Source organism: Mobula hypostoma, chromosome 8, assembly GCF_963921235.1.
Source record: "Mobula hypostoma chromosome 8, sMobHyp1.1, whole genome shotgun sequence".
In the NCBI taxonomy this organism is placed as follows: domain Eukaryota; kingdom Metazoa; phylum Chordata; class Chondrichthyes; order Myliobatiformes; family Myliobatidae; genus Mobula; species Mobula hypostoma.
Genome location: NC_086104.1, coordinates 3,384,714 through 3,397,245, shown reverse-complemented (window position 1 = coordinate 3,397,245; position 12,532 = coordinate 3,384,714). Strand labels below are relative to the sequence as shown.

Below are 12,532 nucleotides of genomic sequence, written 5' to 3'. Positions count from 1 at the left end.
TTCTCCCCATATCTCTTCATGCCCTGACCAATCAAGAATCTATCAACCTCTTCCTTAAATGTACATAAAGACCTGGCCTCTACACCTCTACAGCTGCCTGTGCCAATGAAATCCACAGATTCTCTGCTCCCTGGCTAAAGAAATTCCTCCTCATCTCCGTTCTAAAGGGATGCCTCTCTATTTTGAGATTGTGTCCTCTGGTCCATGACTCTCCCACCACAGGAAACATCCTCTCCATATCCACTCTATCAAGGCCGATCATCAGTTGACAGTGAGGCCAGGCTTCATTCCTAGAGCCATCAAACACTCTTCATATGACAAGCCATTCAATCCTGAAATCGTTTTCTGAATCTCCTTTGAACCCTCTCTGGTTTCAGCACATCCTTTCAAAGGTAAAGGGTTGAAACCTGCTCACAATACTTCAAGTAAAGCTTCACCAGTGCTTTACAAAGTTTCAACATTACATCCTTGCTTTTATATTCTAGTCCTGTTGAAATGATTGCTAATATTGCATTTGCCATCCTCACCACATACTCAACCTGCATATGAAGCTTCAGGGAATCCTGCAGAAGGATTCCTAACTCCCTTTGCACTTGAGATTTTTTTGTATTTTCTCTCCATTTAGAAAATAGTCATTTTTTTAATTTGTTGCACCAAAGTGCATGACCATACACTTCCCGACATTATATTCCATCTGCCATTTCTTTGCCCACTCTCCTATTCTGTCAAAGTCCTTTTGTAGCGTCTCTACCTCCTCAAAACGACCTGCCTCTCCACCTATGATCCAAATCACTGACATATAATGTAAGAAGAATCAGACCCAACGCAGACCACTGTAGAACATCACGAGTCGCTGGAAGCCGACCAGAAAAGGCTCACTTTATTCCCACTCTTTGCCTCTTTCCAATCAGTCACTGCTTTGTCCATGCCAGAATCTTTCCTGTAATACTGTGGTCTCGCAGCTTGTTAGCAGCCTGATGTGTGGCACCTTGTCAAAAGACTTCTGAGAATCCAAGGGCACAACATCAACCAATTCTCCTTTGTCTCTCCTGATTGATATTCCATCAAAGAAATCCAATAAATTTGTAGAAGCATACAAAACCTGCAGCACCATACAAGCCCTTCAGCCCACAACGCTGCACTGAACATGTCCTTACCTTAGAACTACCTAGGCTTACCCATAGCCTTCTATTTTCCTAAGCTCCATATACCTATCCAGGAGTCTCTTAAAAGTCCCTATTGTACCTACGTCCACCACCGCTGCCGGCAGCCCATTCCACGCACTCACCACTCTCTGCATAAAAAGCTTACTCTGACATCTCCTCTGTACCTACTCCCCAGCACCTTAAAACTGTGCCCTCTCGTGCCAGCCATTTTAGCCCTGGGGAAAAGCCTCTGACTATCCACACGATGAGTGCCTCTCATTATCTTGTACACCTCTATCAGGACACCTCTTATCTTGTACACCTCTATCAGGTCACCTCTCATCTCCATCACTCCAAGGAGAAAAGGCTGAGTTCATTCAACCTATTCTCATAAGGTATGCTCCCCAATCCAGGCAACATTCTTGTAAATCTCCTCTGCACCCTTTCTATGGTTTCCACGTCCTTCCATAGTGAGGCGACCAGAATTGAGCACAGTACTCCAAGTGGGGTCTGACCCAGGGTCCTATTTAGCTTGAACATTACCCCTCGGCTCTTAAACTCAATCCCACGGTTGATGAAGACCAATGCATTGTATGCTTTCTTAACCACAGAGTCAACCTGCGCAGCAGCTTTGAGTGTCCTATGGACTTAGACTCCAAGATCTGTCTGATCCTCCACACTGCCAACAGTCTTACCATTAATGCTATATTTGACCTACATATTTGACCATCATATTTGACCTACCAAAATGAACCACCTCACACTTATCTGGGTTGAACTCCATCTGCCACTTCTCAGTCCAGTTTTGCATCCTATCGATGTCCCACTGTAACCTCTGACAGCCCTCCACACTATCCACAACACCCTCAACCTTCGTGTCATCAGCAAATTTACTAACCCATCCCTCCACTTCCTCATCCGGGTCATTTATAAAAATCACAAAGAATAGTGGGGGCAGGGTTGCAGAACAGATCCCTGAGGCTTACCACTGGTCACCGACCTCCATGCAGAATATGACCCGTCCACAACCACTCCTTTCCTTCTGTGGGCAAGCAAGGTCTGGATCCACAAAGCAATGTCCCCTCGGATCCCATGCCTCCTTACTTTCTCAATAAGCCTTACATGGGGTACCTTATCAAATGCCTTGCTGAAATCCATACACACTACACCTTTGGCTATAACTTCATCAATGTGTTTAGTCACATCCTCAAAAAATTCAGTCAGCCTCATAAGGCATGACCTGCCCTTGACAAAACCATGCTGACTATTTCTAATCATATTATACCTCTCCAAATGTTCATAAATCCTGCCTCTCAGGATCTTCTCCATCAATTACCAACCACTGAAGTAAGACTCACTGGCCTATAATTTCCTGGGCTATCTCTACTCCCTTTCTTGAATAAGGGAACAACAGCTGTAATCCTCCAATCCTCAGAACCTCTCCTGTCCCCATTGATGATGCAAAGACCATTACTCAGCAATCTCATCCCTTGAATCCAACAGTAGCCTGGGGTACGTCTCGTCCAGTCCTGGTGACTTATCCAACTTGATGCTTTCCAAAAGCTCCAGCACATCCTCTTCCTTAATATCTACATGCTCAAACATTTCAGTCTGCTGCAAGTCATCCCTACATTCGCCAAGATCCCTTTCCGTAGTGAATACTGAAGCAAAGTATTCATTAAGTACCTCTGCTATTTCCTCAGGGTCCATACACACTTTTCCACTGTCACACTTGACTGGTCCTATTCTCTCACATCATCTTGTCCTCTTGCTCTTCACATACTTGCAGAATGCCTTGGAGTTTTCCTTAAACCTGTCCGCCAAAGCCTCTCATGGCCTCTTCTGGCGCCCCTAATTTCATTCTTAAACTCCTTCTTGCTAGCCTTACAATCTTTTAGATCTCTATTATTACATAGTTTTTTGAGTCTTTCATAAACTCTTCTTTTCTTCTTGACTAGATCTACAACTGCCTTTGTACACCATGGTTCCTGTACCCTACCATCCTTTATCCTTTCCCTGTCTCATTGGAATGTATCTATGCAGAACCCCATGCAAATATCCTCTGAAGATTTGCCACATTTCTTCCGTACATTTCCCTGAGGACATCTGTTTCCAATTTATGCTTCCAAGTTCCTGTCTGATAGCCTCATATTTCCCCTTACTCCAATTAAACATTTCCCTAATTTATCTGTTCCTATCCCTCGCCAATGCTATGGTAAAAGAGATGGAATTGTGATCTCTGCCTCCAAAATGCTCTCCCACTGCGAGACCTGACACCTGACCAGGTTCATTTCCCAATACCAGATGAAGTACAGCCTCTCCTCTTGTAGGCTTATCTACATATTGTGTCAGGAAACCTTCCTGAACACACCTAATAAACTTCACCCCTTTAAACCCCTCACTCTAGGAAGATACCAATCAATATTTGGGAAATTAAAATCTCCCACCACAACAACCCTGTTATTATTACACCTTTGCAGAATCTGTCTCTCTATCTGCTCCCCTGTTACTATTGGGTGGTCCATAAAAAACACCCAGTTCCTATTCCTACTCCTAATATCCACCCGTAGAGACTCTGTAGTCAACCCCTCCATGACCTCCTCCTTTTCTGCAGCTGTGACACTATCTCTGATCAACAGTGCCACGCCCCCATCTCTTTTGCCTCCCTCCCTGTCCTTTCTGAAACATCTAAAGCCTGGCAGTTGAAGTAGCCATTCCTGCCCCTGTAACATCCAAGTCTCTGTAATGGCCACAACATCATAGCTCCAAATACTGATCCACGCTCTAAGCTCATCTGCTTTGTTCATAATACTCCTCGCATTAAAATAAACAGATCTCAAACCATCGGTTTGAGCACGTCCCTTCTCTATCATCTGCTTATCCTCCCTTTCACACTGTCTGAAGCTTTCTGTATTTGTGAGCCAATCTCCCTTTCCTCCATCACATCAGTTTGGTTCCCACCCCCCAGCAATTCCAGTTTAAACTCTTCCCAATAGCCTTAGCAAACCACCCTGCCAGGATATTGGTCCCCCTGGGATTCAAGTGCAACCTGTCCTTTTTGTGCAGGTCACACATGTCCCAAAAGAGGTCCCAATGATCTAGAAATCTGAATCCCTGCCCCCTGCTCCAATCCCTCAGCCACGCATTTATCCTCATACTCACTGTCACCTGGCACAGGCAGTAAGCCCGAGATGACTACATTTGAGGTCCTGCTTCTCAATTTCCTTCCTAACTCCCTATAGTCAGTTTTCAGGACCTCCTCCCTTTTCCTACCTATGTCGTTAGTACCAATATGTACCACAACGTCTGACTGTTCTCCTTCCCACTTCAAGATATTGTGGACACGATCAGAAACATCCCAGATCCTGGCACTTGGGAGGCAAATTACCAACCGCGTTTCTTTCCTACGTCCACAGAATCACCTGTCTGACCCTGTAACTATAGACCCCCCTATCACTGCTGCCATCCTCTTCCTTTCCTTCCTTTCCCTACCCTTCTGAGCCATAGGGCCAGACTCTGTGCCAGAGGTGTGACCACTGTTACTTCCCCCAGCTAGGCCGGCTCCCCCAACAGTACTCAAACAAAAGTACTTATTGTTAAGGGGGACGGCCACAGGGGTACTCTCTAGTATCTGCTTCTTGCCCTTCCCTCTCCTGACTGTTACCCAGTTATCTGTCTCCCCAGGCCCCGGAGTGACTGCCTGCCTATAGCTCCTCTCTATCACCTCCTCACTCTCCCTGACCAGACAAAGGTCATCGAACTGCACCTCCAGTCCCTAACACGGTCTCTAAGGAGCTGCAGCTCAATGCACCTGGTGCAGATGTGGCCACTGGGAAGCTGGGGCTCTCCCGGACCTTACGCATCTAACACCAAGCACAGAAAACCGGCTTCACACACATACTTTCTGTCTATATTCTCACAGATAACCTATCTCACCTCGACCCGTTATCACTGAAGCCCCATTGAGCCAAAGCCTTCCTACTCTTTCTCCCTCTACTCTGTTACCTGCTTCTCTGACGCCTGCTGTATAAATCTATCTTCTTTTTAAACTCTTCTCACTGTTCTCACGGGTTGACGTCCACGCGCTTGTGCAGTTGTGCCCCGTTCAAAGTGCTGAAGAAATAACCATCACCTTTTGAACTCTTCTTGCTGTTTTCACTGGCTGACGTTCACGCACTTTCGCAGTCGTGCCCCGTTCAAACCACTGAAGAAATAACCCTTGAGGAAACAATGCTGACTATGGCCTATATTATCATGCGCTTCTAGTTACCTTGAGACCTCATCTTCACGATCAACTCCAACGTTTTCCAAACTACTGTCGTCAGACTAGCTGGCCTATATTTTCCTTTTTTCTGCCTCTTTCCTTTCTTGAACAGTGACGTGACATTTGTAATTTTCCTGTTTTATGAACCATTCTGGAATGTAGTGAATCTTGAAAGATCATTGCTGATGCCTCCATGATCTCCACATTGAACTGTATCAAGGAATGACGGGCACTAATAGAAGAGTTGTTAACCGAATGAAAAATTTTACTCCATTGATTATCTGAAAATGACTCTTGAAGTTCCGACACCCAAGTGCGTTCAATTTTATCATTAATTATCATTCATGAATTCAATAACCGTTTATAGATTATAGCTAACAACCCTTTTTGAAATGGTTTAAACTGAAAGAGAACATCTGTCATATTCATTGGATAAGCGGAAGGGTAATTTGGTAACAAACTAGGTAGAAAATTCCTAATTTGTAAATATCTAAAAAAAGTGTACATTAGATAAATCATATTTATCCACTAACTGAGAAAAAGACATTAAACAGTCCCCTGAAAACAAATCTGAAAAAGTTATTATTCCCTTGGTTTTCCAAATTAAAAAGGCCTTATCCAAAATTGATGGTTTAAAAAATAATTAAGATAAATATTAATAGAAAGAATAAAATTATTTAACTCAAAAAATCTACAAAACTGAAACCAAATTCTTAATGTATGTTTCATAACGGGATTATATATTGCAATGTGAGGCAAAAATCTGTCATAATGATTAAACGCCCGAAAAGGAGTGAAGTTCATTGATATTCCATGGTGCTAGAGCTTCAAGAATGGGGCAAAGCTTTTCTTTGATCGGATATCAAAGGTATTCTGCAGGATCTACCAGAAAGATGCATTTTGTGTGCTTTAGTCATAGACCAAGTTGCTTCAGTTGGGAGATGACTTTATCAAGATCATTCATTTACTCTTCTGGGGTCGACCTGGGAATCAGAATATCATCCAAATAATCTATAGCATCAGGCAGGTCTTTAATGCAAAATTCTCTGGCATGTTGGAATATTGCTGGAGATGTATCTATGTGAACGAGAGCCTGGTATACTGGAGCAAGCCTTTGAGTGTTGCAATAGTAATGACGTCTTGCACTGTTCTCCAACTTGAGCTGTGAGTGTGCATGTGAGAGGTCAAGTTTAGTGAAGAATTTTCCACCTGCTAGTGTGGCTTAGATGCCCTCGATCTTCAGAATCTGGTTTGTCTCAGTGGGAAGGTCCCGATTCACTGTGGCCTTGTAATCTCCATATTCATACGCATGTCTTCTATCTTCAGAATCTGGTTTGTCTCGGTGGGAAGGTCCCGATTCACTGTGGCCTTGTAATCTCCATATTCATACGCATGTCTTCTATCTTCAGAATCTGGTTTGTCTCGGTGGGAAGGTCTCGATTCACTGTGGCCTTGTAATCTCCATATTCACACGCTCCATTCATTCTTGACTACTGGCACAATCAGAGTTACTCAGAGTGAAAATCTCACAGGTTCAACGATCCTGTTTTCTTGTAAGCGTGTTAGCTCCACCTCGGCTTTGGGACAAAGCATGTATGGCAGGGGATGGTTGAAAAACTCTGGCTTGGCTGTGCCTGATTCTGGAAGAGGTATCTGGGTATCCTTGAGTTTACCTTCGTTCAGATTGCTGAAAAGAAGTTATACCGCTTGAGTAAGCTTTCGACCATCATGAGAGTTTTCAACTGATACTCACCCAGTATGGGCACTTGCTGCCGCCAATCACATCCAAGTAAGTTCACTTCTTCTCCCTCAGTGATACACCCTGGTATTTGGTGTGATTGATTTTAATGCCCCGCCACAACCAAGCAGCTGTAACTGTTCCCCCATGTAGGTTTTCAATCTGTGATGCGGTGGTGTAACTGTCTTCAAAGAGCCAGGGCCAAACATATCTACCCATGTCTTTTCACTGCAGACAGTAATAGCACCAGTGTCAGGTTCAAAGGGAATGGGTCTGCCGTTGATCTTTAAAAACATCCGCAGAGGAGGAACTAGCTTTTGACTATCTGAGTGCACTACGAACGCCTCTGGCTCCATACCCACGTACTGTGCTGCTGCGGAATGTTTTTGTTTGAATGGAGGCCAAGATCAGCAAACTGGTGTCAAACTAGTGACAATTTGTTAACATCATCACAATCTGCAGCAGTTGGAAGTGATGGCGACGGATCCCTTTATTCCCAAACTCTGTCTCCTGCCATCAGCCAATGCTCTGTCCATGCTTCTGTCTTTCCAGTAACTCCCTGGGCTATTATCTTGTTTAGCATCCTCTTGTCCAGCAGCTTGTGGAAGACTTTTAAAAATCCAAGTGCACAACATTCACTGATTCTCCTTTATCTATCCTGCTTGTTATTTTTTCAAAGAATTTCAAGAAATTTCTCAAGCAAGATATTCCCTTAAGGAAACCATGCTGATCTTGGCCTATTTTATCACATGCCTCCAAGTACCCTGACACCACATCCTTAACAATCAACTCCAACATCTTCCCAACCACTGAGGTCGGGCTAACTGGCCTATAATTTCCTTTCTTCTGCCTCTGTGCATTTTCCAGTCCTCCAGAACCATTCCCGATTCTATGATTCTTGAAAATTCAATATTAATGCCTCCATAATCTCTTCAGCTACTTCTTTAAGAACCCTAGGTTGTAGTCCATCATGTCCGGATGACTTATGTAACTTCAGCCCTTACAGTTTCCCAGGCACCATCTACTTAGTAATATCAAGTGTATTCACTTCTGCCCCCGATACTCTCGAATTTCAGGTATACTACCAGTGTCTGCCATAGTGAAGACTGATACAAAATACTGATTCAGGTCATCCACCATTTCCTTGTCTCCAGTTACTATCTCTTCAGCATCATTTCTCAGTGGTCCAATATCTACTTTTGCCTCTTTTTTAAACTTTTTAGTTATCTAAACTAACTTTTGGTATCATTTTTGATATTATTGCCGAGCTTACTATCATAGGGTGCATCACAACCTGGTATGGAAGTTGTCCTGTCCAAGACCGGAAGAAGCTGCAGAAGATCGTGAACATGGCGCAGCACATCACACAAACCAATCTTCCGTCCTTGGACTCACTTTACACCGCACGCTGTTGGAGCAGTACTGCCAGGATAATCAAGGACACGACCCACCCAGCCAACACACTTTTCGTCCCTCTTCCCTCCGGGAGAAGGTTCAGGAACTTGAAGACTCATACAGCCAGATTTGGGAACAGCTTCTTTCCAACTGCGATTAGACTGCTGAACGGATCCTGACCCGGATCTGGGCCATGCCCTCCAAATATCCGGACCTGCCTCTTAGTTTTTTTGGCACTACCTTACTTTCCCTTTTCTATTTTCTACTTATCCTTTACAATTTAAATTTTTATTATATTTAATATCGATTTGTACTCCAGGGAGTGCGAAGCGCAAAATCAAATGTCGCTGTGATGATTGTACACTCTAGTATCAATTGTTTGGCGACAAGTAATAATAATAATAATAATTCATCTGAATGTGTCTTAAAACCCTCTAATGTATTTGCCTCCACCACAATACCAGACCGTGCATTCCGCTCTCTGAATAAAAAGTTTACCCTTCACATCTCCTTTGAGCTGACCTTCTCTCATCTTCAATACATGCCCTCTGCTATTAAGCATTTTTATCCTGGGATAAAGATACTTCCTGTCCACTGTATCTTTGTCTCTCATAATCCTGTAAACCTCTATCAGATCTCCCATCAGCCTCTGTCACTCCAAAAAAAAAACCAAATTTGCAATAAAGAAAATATTCCATTAGCCTCTTGAAACATCATATCAAGCTGTGTAGCCACTTTCATGAAGCTCTGACCTTGGACCCCAAAATCCCTCTGCTGGGCAGCACTGTTAAAGGGCTTAGCCTACCAAGGTGTAACACCTCACATTTATTTGGGTTGAACTCTGTCTGACATTTATCTGCCCATATTTGCAACTAATCTATATCACATTATACTTTTTTGCCGGTCCTCTACATTATCCACAACTCCACCAATCTTGGTATCATCAGCAAACTTTGAACCTACCCATCTACATTTTCATCTGCACACAACAGGAATTCTGCAGATGCTGGAAATTCAAGCAACACACATAAAAGTTGCTGGTGAACGCAGCAGGCCAGGCAGCATCTGTAGGAAGAGGTGCAGTGGACGTTTCAGGCCGAGACCCTTCGTCAGGACTAACTGAAGGAAGAGTGAGTAAGGGATTTGAAAGTGGGAGGGGGAGGGTTTCAGAGTTTTACAAAGTGCTTATTTTGTAAAGCGCCCTCCTCGACGTGGGTGATGTCACTCTTTCTTTTCACCTTCAAACTCTGATTGGACCTTGTTAAAAGTCTGAAAAATGTGACTACAAAGCGCTGATTTTTTACAGCTCCCTCCTCAATATGTATGAAGTCACTTTTATTTTACTCAATAAGACCAAAAGACCGTAAGATTTAGGTGCAGAATTAGGCCATTTGGCCCATCGACTCTGCTTTGCCATATCATCATAGCTGACCCACATTCCCTCTCAGCCCAAATCTCCTACCTTCTCCTCGTATCCCTACATGTCCTGACTAATGACCTTTGACAAGGTCCCGCATGGGAGGTTAGTTAGGAAAATTCAGTCGCTAGGTATACATGGAGAGGTGGTAAATTGGATTAGACATTGGCTTGATGGAAGAAGCCAGAGAGTGGTGGTAGAGAATTGCTTCTCCGAGTGGAGGCCTGTGACTAGTGGTGTGCCACAGGGATCAGTGCTGGGTCCATTGTTATTTGTCATCTATATCAATGATCTGGATGATAGTGTGGTAAATTGGATCAGCAAGTTTGCTGATGATACAAAGATTGGAGGTGTAGTAGACAGTGAGGAAGGTTTTCAGAGCCTGCAGAGGGACTTGGACCAGCTGGAAAAATGGGCTAAAAAATGGGAGATGGAGTTTAATACTGACAAGTGTGAGGTATTGCACGTTGGAAGGACAAACCAAGGTAGAACATACAGGGTTAATGGTAAGGCACTGAGGAGTGCAGTGGAACAGAGGGATCTGGGAATGCAGATACAAAATTCCCTAGAAGTGGCGTCACAGGTAGATAGGGTCGTAAAGAGAGCTTTTGGTACATTGGCCTTTATTAATCAAAGTATTGAGTATAAGAGCTGGAATGTTATGATGAGGTTGTATAAGGCATTGGTGAGGCCGAATCTGGAGTATTGTGTTCAGTTTTGGTCACCAAATTACAGGAAGGATATAAATAAGGTTGAAAGAGTGCAGAGAAGGTTTACAAGGATGTTGCCGGGACTTGAGAAACTTAGTTACAGAGAAAGGTTGAATAGGTTGGGACTTTATTCCCTGGAGCGTAGAAGAATGACGGGAGATTTGATACAGGTATATAAAATTACGATGGGTATAGATAGAGTGAATGCAAGCAGGCTTTTTCCACTGAGGCAAGGGGAGAAAAAAACCAGAGGACATGGGTTTAGGGTGAGGGGGGAAAGGTTTAAAGGGAACATTGGGGGGGGCTTCTTCACACAGAGAGTGGTGGGAGTATGGAATGAGCTACCAGATGAGGTGGTAAATGCGGGTTCTTTTATAACATTTAAGGATAAATTGGACAGATACATGGATGGGAGGTGTATGGAGGGATATGGTCTGTGTGCAGGTCAGTGGGACTAGGCAGAAAATGGTTCAGCCCAGCCAAGAAGGGCCAAAAGGCCTGTTTCTGTGCTGTAGTTTCTATGGTTTCTATGGTTTTAATCAAGAAACTATCAACCTCTTCCTTAAAAATACCCAATAACTTAGTTTCCACAGATCCCTGTGACAACAAATTCCACAGATTCACCACTCTCTGGCTAATGAAATTCCTCCTAATCTTTGTTATTAAATAATGCCCCTCTATTTTGAGACGATATCCTCTGGTCTTAGATTCCCCTACCACAGGAAACACCCTCTCCACATCCACTCTGTCGAAGCCTTTCAATATTCAAGAGGTTTCAATGAGGTCACTCTCAAGTCCCTTTGCAACTCTGACTTTCATCTTCATTTAGAAAATTGTCTACCCTTTTATTTCTCCTACCAAAATGACACTATACTCTATCTGCCACTTCTATGCCTGTTCTCCTAATCTGTTAAAGCCTTTCTTTAGCCTCTCTGTGCCTCAAAACTACCTCCCCATCCACCTATCCTCATATCATCCACAAACTTTGTCACAAAGCAATCAATTCCACCATCCAATTAATTGACATACAACATAAGAAGAAGCGTTCCGAATGCTGACCCCTGTGAAATATCACTAGTCACCGGCAGGCAACCAGGAAAGTCCCCCTTAATTCCACTCTTTGCCTCCTGCCAACCAGCCACTGTATTATCCATGCTAGAATCTTCTCTGTAATACCAAGGGCTCTTGTTAAACAACCTCATGTGTGGTACTTTGTCTAAGGCCTTCTGAAAATTCAGGTACACAGCATCCACCAATTCTCCTTTGTCTATATTGTTTGTTATTTCTTCAAAGAATTCCAACAGGTTTAACAAGCAAGATTTTCCTTTGATGAAGCCATAGGGACTATGGCCTACTTCCTCATGTGCCTCCAAGTTCCCTGAAACCACATCCTTAACAATCGACTCTAACACATCTTCCCTACCACTCTTGAAAAGTGGAGTGACATTTGTAATTTTCTATTCACCTGGAATCATGCCAGAATCAATCGAATTTAAAGATCATTATTATTGCCTCCACAGTCTCGTCAGCCACCTCTTTTAGAACCCTGTGGCATATACTGTCTGGTCCAGGAGCCTTATCTACTTCAGACATTTCAGTTTCCTAAGAACCTTCTCCCTGCTAATGGCAACTTCACACGCTGTTGCTCCCTGACACTCTCAAACTCCTGGCATATTGCTATAGGCTTTCACAGTGAAGCCTGATGCAAAATATTTAATCAGTGTGTCTGCCATTTCCTTGTTCTCAATTATTGCCTCTCCAGCATCATTTTCCAATGGCCCGATATCGACTCTCACCTCTCTTTTACAATTTATGTACCCGTAGAAATCTTTAACATTATTGGCTAGCTTACCTTCATATTTC

The 12,532-nt window shown here is 43.4% G+C and overlaps 1 protein-coding gene across 1 annotated transcript in view; it reads right to left on the bottom strand.

The window, feature by feature from the left end:
• LOC134350665 (uncharacterized) overlaps positions 1 to 12,532 on the bottom strand; it is a 74,516-nt gene that overhangs the window by 44,648 nt on the left and 17,336 nt on the right. The window lies entirely within an intron of this gene.